This window comes from Coturnix japonica, chromosome 28 (assembly GCF_001577835.2).
Source record: "Coturnix japonica isolate 7356 chromosome 28, Coturnix japonica 2.1, whole genome shotgun sequence".
Lineage (NCBI taxonomy): Eukaryota > Metazoa > Chordata > Aves > Galliformes > Phasianidae > Coturnix > Coturnix japonica.
In genome coordinates this window covers 2668502-2681679 of record NC_029543.1, presented here as the reverse complement: position 1 = coordinate 2681679, position 13178 = coordinate 2668502, and the positions used below count along the sequence as shown (strand labels likewise).

General features: G+C 55.2%; 1 protein-coding gene across 3 annotated transcripts in view; it reads right to left on the bottom strand.

Moving 5' to 3' along the window:
- Positions 1-1816: 1816 nt before the first annotated feature.
- Positions 1817-13178, bottom strand: part of MEF2B (myocyte enhancer factor 2B) — a 39407-nt gene continuing 28045 nt past the window's right edge. For 2 of the 3 annotated variants that reach the window (XM_032440942.1, XM_015886666.2), the window contains exons 11-13: positions 11458-11732; positions 2212-2358; positions 1817-2047 (exon numbers count right to left, since the gene is read on the bottom strand). The gene's annotated coding sequence lies outside the window, so the exon portion shown is untranslated. The remainder of the gene's footprint in view (positions 2048-2211; positions 2359-11457; positions 11733-13178) is intronic. The other variant, XM_015886664.2, reaches the window with a different exon arrangement.

Sequence of the window (13178 nt, the reverse complement as noted above, 5' to 3'; positions counted from 1 at the left end):
GTTGCCATTGATCTCCATCATCCGGGCGGTGGGATTCGTTCCCACTAGATGTCGCTTCCGTCCGTGCCCCGATCGTCCCCATTGGGTTGGGGTACCCGGCCCGGGCCGGTGGGCAGCAGCATCATCTCGATATCACCGGGGCTGGGCAGCCCTTCACCGATAGGGCCGAGCTCACGGGTTACGGTGCCCCCAACACCCCCCACCCCACCCCCGGTGCTGAGTACCGGGTGTCCCCACCACGAGCAGAGCCCCCCGCCCCTCTCTCAAGCCCCCCCCCAGATCCCCACCTCTCACATACGATGCACCGGGGGTTGTCGGTGCCTGGAACGAATGCGGGGCCCCGGGAACCCCCCCCCCGGCCCAGTGTCGAGTTTCAGCTCCAGCCACAGAAAAAAAAGAAAGAAAGATGGATGTTCCGAGCTCCGGAGACACAAAAGCCCCTTTGAGGGCTGATTTTACACCGCTCCCTCCTCCTGCGGGATGCCCCGATTTGCATCAGCAATAGGAGCCGCTGCCACGGGCGGTGCTCGGCTCTGCTGGGATGTTGGAGTCGCATTAACCGGGTCCCCACCCCGTGCCCAAACCCGGCTGTATCTTCAGTGCTGCTGGGGCCACACTGTGTCCACCCCAGAGCCCAGCCCAGGGATGTGGCAGCTGAGCACCCATCCATCCCATGGCGAGAACCCAATGGGTACTAGGGACCCTATGAGTGTTATGGACCCTATGGATGTTGGGGACCCTATGGGTGTTATAGACCCTATGGGTGTTAGAGACCCTATGGATGTTGGGGACCCTATGGGTGTTGGGGACCCTATGGGTGTTAGAGACCCTATGGGTGTTAGAGACCCTATGGGTGTTATAGACCCTATGGATGTTAGAGACCCTATGGGTGTTGGGGACCCTATGGATGTTATAGACCCTATGGGTGTTATAGACCCTATGGATGTTATAGACCCTATGGGTGTTATAGACCCTATGGGTGTTGGGGACCCTATGGGTGTTATAGACCCTATGGGTGTTATGGATGCTATGAGTGTCGGGGTCCCTGTGGGTGGGTGTTGGGGACCCTCTCAGGGACTTTGCCCTCTGGGGCAGCTGTAGGTTCAGAGCTGCCGTCCTGTTTCCCCCCGCCGAAGTTTTCCATCTCTCACAAAGGCGGTGGGGCTGCGGCGGGCATTGTCTGGGCTGCATTGCATTACCCAGAGCTCCCGGAGAAATCACTTGTATTTCACGCTCCATTGAGCAGCTGCCTGTATATATTTTCTGTGTTGCACTTTTAGCATGACAAAAGGAGAGGGCCTGTGAACTCCTTGCTCTTCAGACCTCTCCGACACGTCCCCCGAGCGGAGCCCCCCTCGGTTAGCATAACAAACTGCCACGCTCCCTCGGCCGGCCGCTCTGCCCCGGCTCTCGGCGGGGTGATTGAATGTACAGCTCAATGTTTGGGCGGTGGGATGCTGCTGCAGTCGCGTGCTGTGGCGGTGAGATGGGTTTGGGAGAGGATGGACCCGTGTTGAGTTTTGGTGCTCATCCCAAAGCTGATGTTGGGGTCCTAAGGGAGCTCAGACCCAGGGTTGGGTCTGCAGCTCAGGCATCCCAACAGTGAGTGAGTATCCAGCTCACAAACACCAGTTCTTCTGTTTTTGGAGCTGAAGGGAATGAGTTTCCAGGCTCAGCTGTAAGGCAGCAGCTTGAAATCTGAGTTAAAGCCATGCAGGTGGGAGCTGGGGGCTGCAGTGAGTCCTGGGGGTGGTGGTGTGAGTTGGGGAGGGGGTGGGAGCGGTGGGTGCAATACAAGGGAGACCAGGCTGTGACATTGCTGTAGGCTTTCAATACCTTTAATACACTTGTTGTTTTTCCTCTTGGACTCAGTGGTAGCAGCTCAGTGCCCCAGGACCCCCCAGGGTCCAGCAATGGGACAGAGCAATCCATTACCCCAGGGACAGGGAGGGGACCTGCCCAGACCCTGGCCATGTTTCAGACAATTCTTGGGTTCTCCTCCAGCCCTTCTTGGCCATCCAGACCACGCGGTGTCCTCTCACATCACCTGTTAAAGAGAGAAACCGGTGTGAGCCCTCAATGGGCACTGCCAGAATCCCACCCCCAGCAGGTGACAGTGTCACCACTGCACCGACCCTCTGACCAGAGCCATGTGGACAAACATGACACCCCAAAGTGCAGAAAGGTGGGTGCTGCCCCCCAGCTCCTCACCGAGAGCTGTGCTTTATGGTGGCTGTGCTGCAAACAGGCCTTCCCCAAGGAGCACAGTGGTGTCCTCAGCTGTCTCCTCATCCCCATGGATCAGCCAAGGGGGGTCCAGCAATACATCTGTGGGATGCAGTCAGCAGAGCCCTGTTCCTATGGATAGACACAGAGAGACACAGAGCATCAGCATCCTGCTTCCATCCCACACTCCTTTCCCACTGATGCATCCCTCCCTTGGCGGGACCTGAATTCGCTCCTTAATTGCTCATCTTTGTGTTCTCCCTTCACGTTCGGCCTTCAGCACTGCTTTATGGGGTGCTAAACCTGCACTGACAAGTGCTGCATGGCATAAATCCCCACCAAGTGCCTGTTCCATTGCTTCATCCAGCCCTGATCACTGATCCCTGGCCTCCAAAAAGGTTTTAGGGTGGGGGTTCATTCCCCCATCCACAAGGATGCCCTCTACAAACTCAGACTGTACCCCCCAGTCCCATCTCCAGCCCCTTTTTCCAGCACTGACAATGCCTGATCTCAAAGGAGCCTTATCTGTGGGATGCAGATGCTGCAGAGCCCCATTCTGGGGGTATTACTCCCACTCCCTTAGGGGGAGCCCAATCCCACTGCCCCATACAGTTGGGAACCGGGGCCCCCATCCCATTCCCTCCTCCTCGGCTGCTCTGCCCTGGGAAAAGCCAGGCTGGGAACAGCTTGAGTGTCCATGCAGGGAATTCATTTCAATAAATTTCCATAGGGATTAATTTTACCCCTTCCCAGCAGCACGGCAGAGCTCAGCGCTGTGCACGTGCATGAGAAAAGCCAAGGCTGGGGGTGGGGGGACGGGGGCATCAGGGGACTCGAACGAGAGGTGTAAATAAAGCAGGGCTGGTGAGCACTTGGAAATGAGCAGAGCGAAAGCCAGTTTTAGCTGTCAGATTTGGGAGTTTTTAAGACTCCTTTGGGAGCACTGCAAGAACTGGCTCCCGCTGCAGCAAAATAAAAGCAGGGGGAGGAAGATCTCCCTTCCTCCTCCAGGAGCAACGATGAGAGGGCCATGATGTGGCCATCCCCTGCACTGTGGCATGATAGCATGACAGCAGCAATGCCCCTTTGCTGGGGTGGATGCAGTTTGCACTTTGCCCCCGGTGCAATGATGCTGGCACTGGGGCTGCCCACTGAGCAGCTGCACGAGGCTCCTCTCAAGGCTCTTTTGCTATGGGATGCAAAGGAAAATTATGCAGGACTGCAAAGATTTTGGTTGTGGAGAAGAAGTGGGTGCACGGTGAGCAACATTGTACTGAGTTCTGCCCATCCTTGAGAAGAGAGAAGGGGATGGTGGCTGCATTCTCTCTGCTTCTTTTTAAGTGTGTTTTATATACGGTAAATGAAGAATAGAGGTGTTTGTATGGCTGTGGATGGGGCATGTTGGCACCAGGTGCCCATGCCCAGGCAGGAAGGCACCTCCCAATATCAGCGCTGTGACCTGGAGGGTTTGGCTGCAGATGGAGAGCTCAGCATGGCCTTCAACATCACCAAAAGCACCAACAGCTGAGCTGACGGGGGCTTCTCCCCATGGAAATGCTGACATTGGGGAGGAAAATGGGGGACCTTGTGTAATCCCTGGTGCTTAGAGCTGAGCGTTGCCCCAAACAGCCCCATCCTGGGACAGGCCACCAAGGCAGGGTGTTCTCCACTGAGAAATGGAATATCTGAGCAAACCCCAACTCCAAGCATTGGGTTTGCACTCAGTCTCCTCGGCCATAAATGCTTTCCCAAGATAACAGCTCTCTCTCTCATCCCCTAGCTCCCTTGGTTTAACCCCAGGGCCTTCCTGGGGAATGGGGAGCAGGCAGCATCATCCTTCACCTCGTGTGTCTTTGGGGGTATTTCTTACAATAAGAATTACAGAACCATACAACGCTTTGGTTGGAAGGGATGATCTCCAAAGATCACCTGCCCCAACTGCTAACTGCATCCCATTTGCTCTCATTAAGGCTTGGAGATGCCCCACAACCCTTCCCCAGTGTGGGGCTCACAGGGATGAGGTTTAACTCCCCACCCCCTTCCTGCAGGAGCTCCAGGTGCTCCATGTGCCCAATGCAAGACAGGCAGAGCTGGTGCTCCTGGCTCCGTCCTCATGCAGGGACCTGGAGCAAGACCAGAACAGGAGTTTGAGGCAAAGCTCAGCATCAGCACCGAGGTGCTCCGCTCTTTGCCATGGAAACAAGCGTTGCTAAGGGATTGCCTGAAAGGGAGTAAAATATTCTAAAATCCAAGTTTGCACAGCAGAAGGAGTGAACCTGGATGGGTTCAGCTGCGCTTTGGAACACCTCAAAGCCTTCCATGGTCCCCCCATGGAGAAACCCGCAATGAAGAGCCACCCAAAGGGAGATTAAAGCACCGGTGTATCATTGCACGGTGCCTCAGTTTCCCCTCCTGCACGACTCCGCTGGGACAGCCGGCAGCAGCCACTCCACTTTACGTTATGGACATGGGGAAAGGGGCTGGGGATGGGATAATGTGCACAGGGCCACCTCTGACCTTGACCTCCATCCTGGCCGCCCGCAGCAGCTGGGCCAGCGGCTCAATGCGCGCTTTGTCTGCGCCCACGGCCCCGCGCAGCGCCGTCGCCCCATATAATATTTATGGAGCCAGTGGTCACCTTCTCCCCCGCTCCGCCGCCTGCATCTGAATAAAAGCCATGCTCAGGATCAGGGGAATTCGGGAATTTATAGTCCAGCAAGTTGCTGCTCTTCAGCTGTTGCTTAAAAGAGATAGTTGAAAAGCAAACAGGTGGGGGAATGTTCTTGCTTCCTTCTTGCAAAGCCGCTCTGCTCCCAACAGCAGCTTTGGGAGTAGGAAAAATAAAAAGAATACACGTTTCTAAGTTATTTTGCTGCGCTTCTCTCCAATAATTCCTCCATCTGTGAAAGCTGGAGCAGAGGAGCAGAGCAGTCTGGGTGCCACCTGGGTGCCCCAAATCCTCCATCCTGGGTACAACACACAGCTGGCGCTGTGCACAAAGCGCAGCCACCGCGTGTCTGTGCCCTTTGCATTGTCCCATTTGATCCCCAAACCCTGCACCCTCACTGCCCCGATGGCAGCTGACATGGGAACATCTGCCTTGAAATCCTTTTACATCAGCAAAGCACAGCCTGTCCCAAAGGATGGGGAGAGGCAGTTGGACCTCGGCACGTCTGTGTGAGCCTCTGTGTGCTCATGGAGCTTCAGGGGATGCTGGGAATGCCCACAGGGTGGATGTGTTCTGTGGTTTTGGGGAGTAATTCTGTGCCAGCCATGGGATAAATGCACCAAATGGTCCCCCTTCCAACTTTGCTCCCAACTCAATTGGAGCAAAGCGGAGCCCATCTGATTGCCAGTGCAGAGCGGAGCCATCTCCGGGTGCTGAGGGCATTTCTATGCTGGTTTGAAGCATCTTTCTGTTCAACAAACTGGGAGGTAATGGGCAGAAATAAGAGAAAAGAGGGCAGAAATGCTCTTGGGATGCTGTGGGTGCATGGACAAATCTCTCCCATTGGGTTGCATGATCCCCATAGCTGAACCTGGAGAAGGGTTATCCCTCCCATGCAGGAGGTTAGTGGAAGAGGAGAGATGCTGGGGAGAGCACAGCCGTGGTTTCCACACATGCTGAACTCCTTTCCGGCCAACCCCACATTGCTGCAGCTGTGTGAAGTGATGGGTTGTGCTGCAAACCCCAAATCCAGGCTGAAAAGCCCAGATTGCAGTTGGCGATGACATGATTTCAGGAGACTACTGTGCCCTCTGCGAGGAAGCCAACATCACCCTTAGGGTAATGGCTGCAGCCTCAGTGCCTCCATCCTCACTGCACCCAGGGAAATGCAAGCAGGATGCACCCCAGCACCACCCCTGAGTCCAGCTGGGGAAGCTCTCAGTGCATTTAAAAGAAGAAACTGCTTTATTTTCCCTCTCCTCTGCTGGCTGCACTCAGCCACCACTGCTTCCCAAGGACTCAGAGCAGGGGCTGCTCCTCACTGCACCACGGAGCATCTCCAGCCATTCCCATCCCCAGGGCTCATTCAGAGAAATGCTGTGTGACACCGCCCTGCCAGCATCGGGCTGGGGATGGATCTGGAGTGTCACCTCCTGCCACCACTGAGCTGCAGGGAGCCGAGAGGAGGAGGAGGGTGGGAAAGGGAAACAAGTCCTGCGAGGCAAAAATAAACCCATTTGGTGCAAGTGGAGCTCCAGAGCTCCTTTATGCAGAGGGGATGCAATGCTCTCCATACAACAAGCTGCTGGGCAGGATGGTTCCTCTAAAATGCCACAGCTCAGCCAGGTGAGCAGGGCAGCAGAATGGGGTCTGGCCATCACCCCACGCTGTCCTCATGTTCCCATCCCCATCCTCATGTCCCCTTCCCCACCATGGATGGCACCTCCGGTGCAGCACAGCCCTCCTGGGAGCGCACGACCGGAGGGCGGGCTGGAGATTGAGGGTTGTTGTAACAAGCATCATTGCCGGCTTGCTGAGCTAGGCATAATTGTTGCAAAACCGCTGCGCACATGCTGAGCTTCATAATTATCAGGCTTGTCTGCCAGCCTCTCCCTTCCCCCAGCACAACGGCACAGTTGATTATGATTATGGTGGCTAATTTTGTCTGGTTCATCTTAGGCATATGGGCCCCCACCTGCTCTGAATATGCAAACGCCGCTGATTTGCTCCTCGGGCTGAGCAGGGCCGTGGGCAGGCGGGGAGGGGGAACCTGCCCACCGCTGCTGCTTGAACAAAGAAACCCACGCGGCAGCACGGGCACAAAGAGCCAACAGCAATGGGGCTGCTGGATGCATGGCGAGGTACTGCCAGTGCCCACTGCACCACTACAACGCCCAGTGCACCACTATAGTGACCACTGAACCAACACAGTGCCCGTTGCACAAACATAGTGACTGTGGAACCAACACAGCGTCCACTGCAACAATACAGTGATCGTTACACCAACACAGTGCCCATTGCATTCACACAGTGACCACTGTGCCAACACATTGCCCATCACAGTGACCACTGCACCAACACAGTGCCCATGGAACCAACACAGCGCCCATCACAGCATCTATTGCACCAACACCATGCCCACTGCAGCCACACCAGCACGCTGGCTCTGATTTTCTCTCATATAACCAAGATGGAGCATTGACGAGCAGCGAAAGCACACACACACACACACAGCAACACCCCACGGACCAACCCTGCTCTGCATCTCCCCAGGCAGCACTGTTGGGGCCGTTCTGAGCCCAATTTTGGCACTGTCATGCTCATAAATGGATCTGGGCAATGGCGGAGGGCAGATGAGGTGGTCTCGTGTCTGACTCGCCAGGACCGCTGTCATGGGGCTTTGCCATGCTAATGGATAATTAGGTAGGCAGACAGACTGACAAGGACCCAGATGGATGGATGGATGCCACGAGGATCTGGTGACAGATAAATAGGCAGATGCTAATGGGCAGCGCAAACAACAGCTTAGACTCCTGCTAATTCCCACTGTAATTTTTAAGCTCTCTCCAACCTCCCCCTTTTTTCCCCTCCTTCCCCCTGGTGCTGAGCCCTTCCTGGCGCATCCATCACTGATTTTATTATTATTATTTATTATTATTTTTTGCACAGAAGTAGCATAAATGGCTACAGGAGCTCAGAGGGATAATGAGGAGCACTGAGCCCAGGTGGGTGCTGTGCCTGGGGATCCTCAGCCATGGCCAAACCCACAGCCAGAGCTGGGACTGGGGCAGCTCCACGTCACCTTCTGTCCCTTCACACCTCCTGGATGCTGATTTTATTGCTTTAAATTAATAATAATAATAATAATAAAGAGAAAAAGAGAGAAGGAAGAAAGGAAAGAAGGAAGGAAAGGAGGAAGGGAGAAAGGAAGAAGGAAGGAACAGAAGAGAAAGAAAGAAAAATGAAGAAAGAAAGAGTGAAAGATAGAAGGAAAGGAAGAAATAGAAGGAAGGAAGAAAAGAAAGGTTTGTCTGTATTCTCTCACCACGGGAATGAGAAGGAAATTGTGAATGGAGGGGAGGAGGCCAAGGTGGCGTAGAGCCGCAGACATGCGGCCAAGCAGCAGCGGAGACAAAAGAAAACGTCTTCGCTTGTTTTCCTGTGCCGCGGGGAATCCACGTGGCATTGCGGGAAGGCGGGGAAAGAAGGATGGGGAGAAAACCCTGCAGGAAGGCTTCGGTGCCCTTCAGTGCCCATCCTGTCCGCCAGCGGCTCTACTGGGCACTATGGGGGTCAGCAGTGGGGCCATGGAGGTCCTGCTCAGCTTCAGGTCATCCCAGCATGGTGGGGACCCCACTGCCACCACTGCACTCTGTCCCCACTTCCCTTTCCCACCTAATCTGTCTCCCAGCCATCAGCCCTCCTATTATATTTCCCCTCTGTGCTCAGCATTATCTGTCCCACGGTTATCTCCACCGCTGCCTTTCCTCTCCTTTTTGTCAGCTTTCCCTTTTCTATCCCCTTCCCTCACTCCCAATTGTTTTCCCTCTCTCCACTTTATAGGAGGGCTCAGCAGGGATGAGCACCCTGAGGCTTGTGTCCTCATTCACATGTGATGTGAAATGCAGCCCAGGAGATGCCACCAGCACTTGGGCAAGAAAGACACTGGCAGCATCCCACTGGCATGGGGTTAGGATGGGGCAGAGCTGGTAACCCAGAACCCAACGGCACCCTGAGTGGGGTCAGCAGTGAGAAAACCCATTCCTTCCTAATTTCTCCCAAACTGAGCCCTGAGGAAATGAGGAGGACGGACCCCTGTCCCTTAATGCAGCAGCTGGCGCGGGTGGCTCGGGGCTGCTCAGGTGGCCGTATCCCGCTATGTAGGTCAGGGTTGGGGGGGGTGTGGGGGCTCCAGCCTGGGGCCGCCCCTCCCGCGGGCAGCGGTGCCAGCTTGGATTAAACCCCTGGATGCTCCCAGCGAGCGGGAGGGCGGCGCGGTGCTGCTGCCACTGAGCTGCTCCCGGGGGCGAAGAGATGAAAAGTCGAAGCACAGCCTCAAATAGATGAGTTTTGCCCCATCTCTGCATCCTGGCCATTCAGCTCTGCATAAACCAAGGAGTCCTAACGAGCAGAAGCAGCACGTTCCAACCCAAGCAGCCGGGGCACTGCACAGATATAATGCACACGTGCAGGATGGCACCCCATATCTATATATACAACACATAAATACATGTGTGATCTCAGCTTTTTCCTTGTTCCTGATGGGAAGCAGCTTGCCAACACAATTAAATGCTTCACCATAAATGACCCCACTCCAAAGATCCCTATTTTTAAGAGCTGTCCATCCAAGTTTTCTCATTCAAAAAGCGCCCGGAGGCATCTCTGAGCTCCCGCAGGTTTTCCCTATTTCTTTCTTTTCCTTCCTGAGTAAGAAAAAGAGAAGGAATATGTGTATATATATATATATCCATATTTTCCTTATGGAGATGAATATCTGTAGAAAAATATTCCTGGGATATATTTTTCCCCTGCTCAGATCCCTGCATGCTGTGTTCCCATCTCAGCACCATCAACCAGCTTGGATGCTGCAAGCAAGGAACACAGGGATGGGGAAACCTTTAATTCTCAGTTTGAAAAGCAATATTAATATCCTGGATTGGGGGCACATCCCATTTTCTATTATTTTTCCTTTTAAGCATAAAATATGGGTTGGAAATCCCGACGTGCAGCAGTTGGGTACCAGCAGCACCCCACGGCCCAAAGCCAACGCGCAAAGAAAAACTGCTTGAGAGCATCGTGAGGATCCCAGGGGCTTAAAACACAGTCCAGCCTTGGGGGAATGGATTTGGGAACTATTTCCAACCATACCCATCATACAGAGAAACCCCAAAGCGATGCACGGCCCGCTTTTGGGCGACCATCCCTATGCGACCGAGGGGGTTTTTGGGGAGGGATGTGAAGCCGTTGCGCTCAACCCATTAGGGATGGACAGATGGATGGAGTCCTAAGGACAGACAGAACCCTGAGAACGGGGTGGTGAGGGCACATCCCGGCCGTGGTGTTTCATTAGGATGCACGAGCGGTGCTGTGGGTGCACCAGTGGAGGGGGAAGGGTTAAGGGGCGGCGGGAGAGAGGGGCGAGAAGAAAGCCCGAAGAAAAGAAGGGACCTCGTAGCACCGGCGGGCTTGATGGCTTAATTACCATATTCAAATCTAATTAATTCCCCTTTGCATAAAAAGGCCACGGCGGGCGTGGGACCAGCCTTGCAGATGGCGTCTCATGCTCAGCACCATTTTGGGGCCGCCGGCCATCTTAGAGTGAGGCGGAGGGCGGTTCGCCCACGGCGCAGAGCAGCTGCTGGGGGCACCACCGGGCACAGGGACGGCACCGAGGGGCCCCAGCCACCCCCCACCCCATCACTGACAGCGGGATGGGGAAAAGGGGAGCTGGAATAAAGGGATGGAGGAAAAAGGGATGGGAGGGAGGCAGAGCTGTGATGGCGTGATGAGGTGGGCAGCGTGCTTGGGGTCTGCGTGGTATGGTGCCAGCAGATATGGGGTTCACCAGCCTGTGTGCATCCCCCTGGGACCATCACCCCAAATGCAAAGGGAAAACAAGGGATTACACTGTTCACCCCTGCAATGTGCAACTGGGAGTGAACAGAAGGGAGCACCCAAATCCCCACAATGGAGATGAGGGAGAAGAAAGCACTCTGGGAATGTGGGTGACCCGCAGTGCCTGTGCCATGCAGCCCTGGGGAAGGTGCAAGTTGTTTTCCTGCTGCCACAGACAGCTCTGCTGTCACGTGCAAAGCACTGAGCTGCAGGGGCTGCAGGCTTTTCCCTTGACTAACTCACAGGGATGCTCAGTGGCTGCACTCCTCCCCACCTCCATCCTCATCCCCATCCCCATCCTCATCCCCATCCCCTGCTTGGATTTAAATGGTACCCTAAAACAGGTACCCAAAGGAGGTGCTCACGTCACCAAATCCAATGTCTGCCAGCAGGAAAATGGGCACAGAGTTGAGGGATGGAGCAGAATGAGGGGTAATGGAGGAAGATGTAATCCTGGCTGGGGGAAAGCAGGAGGAGATGGAGGGAGAGTCCTTGTTATGCCGTTTGGTCACAGAAAATGATGTTTTGATTCATATAGAGAAGATTTAAGATGTACATTAAAAAGGAAACAAGGAGGGGAAAAAAAAAACAAAAAACAGGTTAACCAGAAGCTGTTACCTGATAAAATGGCCTTTTGGTGTGAAATAAAGAAGGAAACCCAAACTTACCACATCCAGGAGGCTCTGGATCATCCCTGGTGGAGTATGGGGGACTGTCCCATGACTGAGTCAAGCTGGGGTGCAGTTGCTCCTCCTGTCCCCCGGAGCCATGCCCAGATTTGTGGCTGCAAACCCACAGCACCAGGTCCTTGAAGGGCACATCTCCCCCTGGATTCTGAGGGTGCTGCTGTGGGGTCATCTCCCCGCTGTCCCCGCTGCTCCCCTGTTGCATGCGGTGGCTGCTGCTGGATGGGGCTGATGGGAGCGATGTGGGGATTTCTCCTCTGCAAACAGAGCAAGATGAGCAATGCATGAGGTGCTGCCTGGTTGCCTGCATTGCTGCAGGAGCTGGAAGCACTGTTTTCCTTCTAGTTACTGCACAAGGAAAGAAACAGTGAGGTCAGATAGAGGGGACAAATTGCTGCTCGCCCTATGCTAACAGCCTGGGGTCCCCAGGACCCTGCTGCTCCTAGCCAGGGCTGTCACTGAGTGTAGGATATGGGGCACCATGGCCACCTCCAGCACACAGCCAGCACAAAGCCATTCCACACAGCAGCGAGCTGTCTTTGAGGTCCTTTCCCATCCAAACCGTTCTATGATTCCAGCCTTCTTTGCCCACCAAAATGTTCCTCCTGGGATATGGTGGCAGAGCAGAGATGCTCATTTGGCCTCTGCACCACGGGTTGTGGGAGCATCAGTGGGCTCCATCACTGCCCCAATCACATCTGGACTGAGGCAGACCTTTCCCTTTGGATGTGCCAGTGATGGGATGCCTTGTCCCTGACCAAATCAGTCCATTTATGCCCCCAAAATCCCTTCTCTGGATTGGGCACGGATGCAAAGACTTCAACCCAATCTGTCCCCACTCCACCCATGGCTGACACCTTTTGGGCCACTTCCTTTGCTCCACACCATCCAGAGCCCCTTTGGCCAACCCCCATTTCCCCCATCCCCTGTAGCGCCCGGCGAGATTCTACCACCCCAAAACCAGAGGAGAATGGCTGCTTTCCCCACCCAGAGGAGCGGGTCAGGCTCTGCCCCAGACAGGCGGCAGGAGCCCGGGGATGGGGGGGGGGGGACAGGGGGCTGGGGACGCCCAAGGCGACGAAGGCTCAGACACAATGCTGCCATTCACGGGGCCGCGCCGTGGGTCCCGGCCCTTCCTGCCCAGACACAATAGGGGCGGCCCCGCACGCCACTTGTGTGCATTGTGCGCCGGCAGACCCCCCCCCCCCACCCCCCCCTCCTCTCCTTTCTGTCCCCCATCGGATAATGGATCCGCTTTGTGTGCTCGGCTGGACAAGGACTTTGTTTCGGAGAAAGAAACTGTGTTTGTCTGTCAGAAGAGATCGGCCAAGAAAGGGACGGGGAGGAGCGGCCGGCAGCGTCCCTCGCTGCTCCCTATAGCACTGGCCTTGGGCAGCCCCGAGCCCTCAGCCTCCGTCCCATCAGAGCCGGGGATGGGACCCCATCGGGATGTTCACGTTTTGTGCACTTGTCCCACCTTACAAACCCGGCATCACGGGCAGCATCCTCCGACCCAAACCATCAGCCTTCAAACAGAGCCACAAAGAGGGTTTGCGTCTCCCCTGCACCCCCAGGGTGGGCTCAGCCCAACCTCCATGGGATGACTGCCCCCACTGCATCGCTCTGTGCCAGCACTGCAGGATGGGAGCCCAGCCTTATCATCGCAGACACAGAGTTAACCTGGCTCTCATTGGGGCATCCCC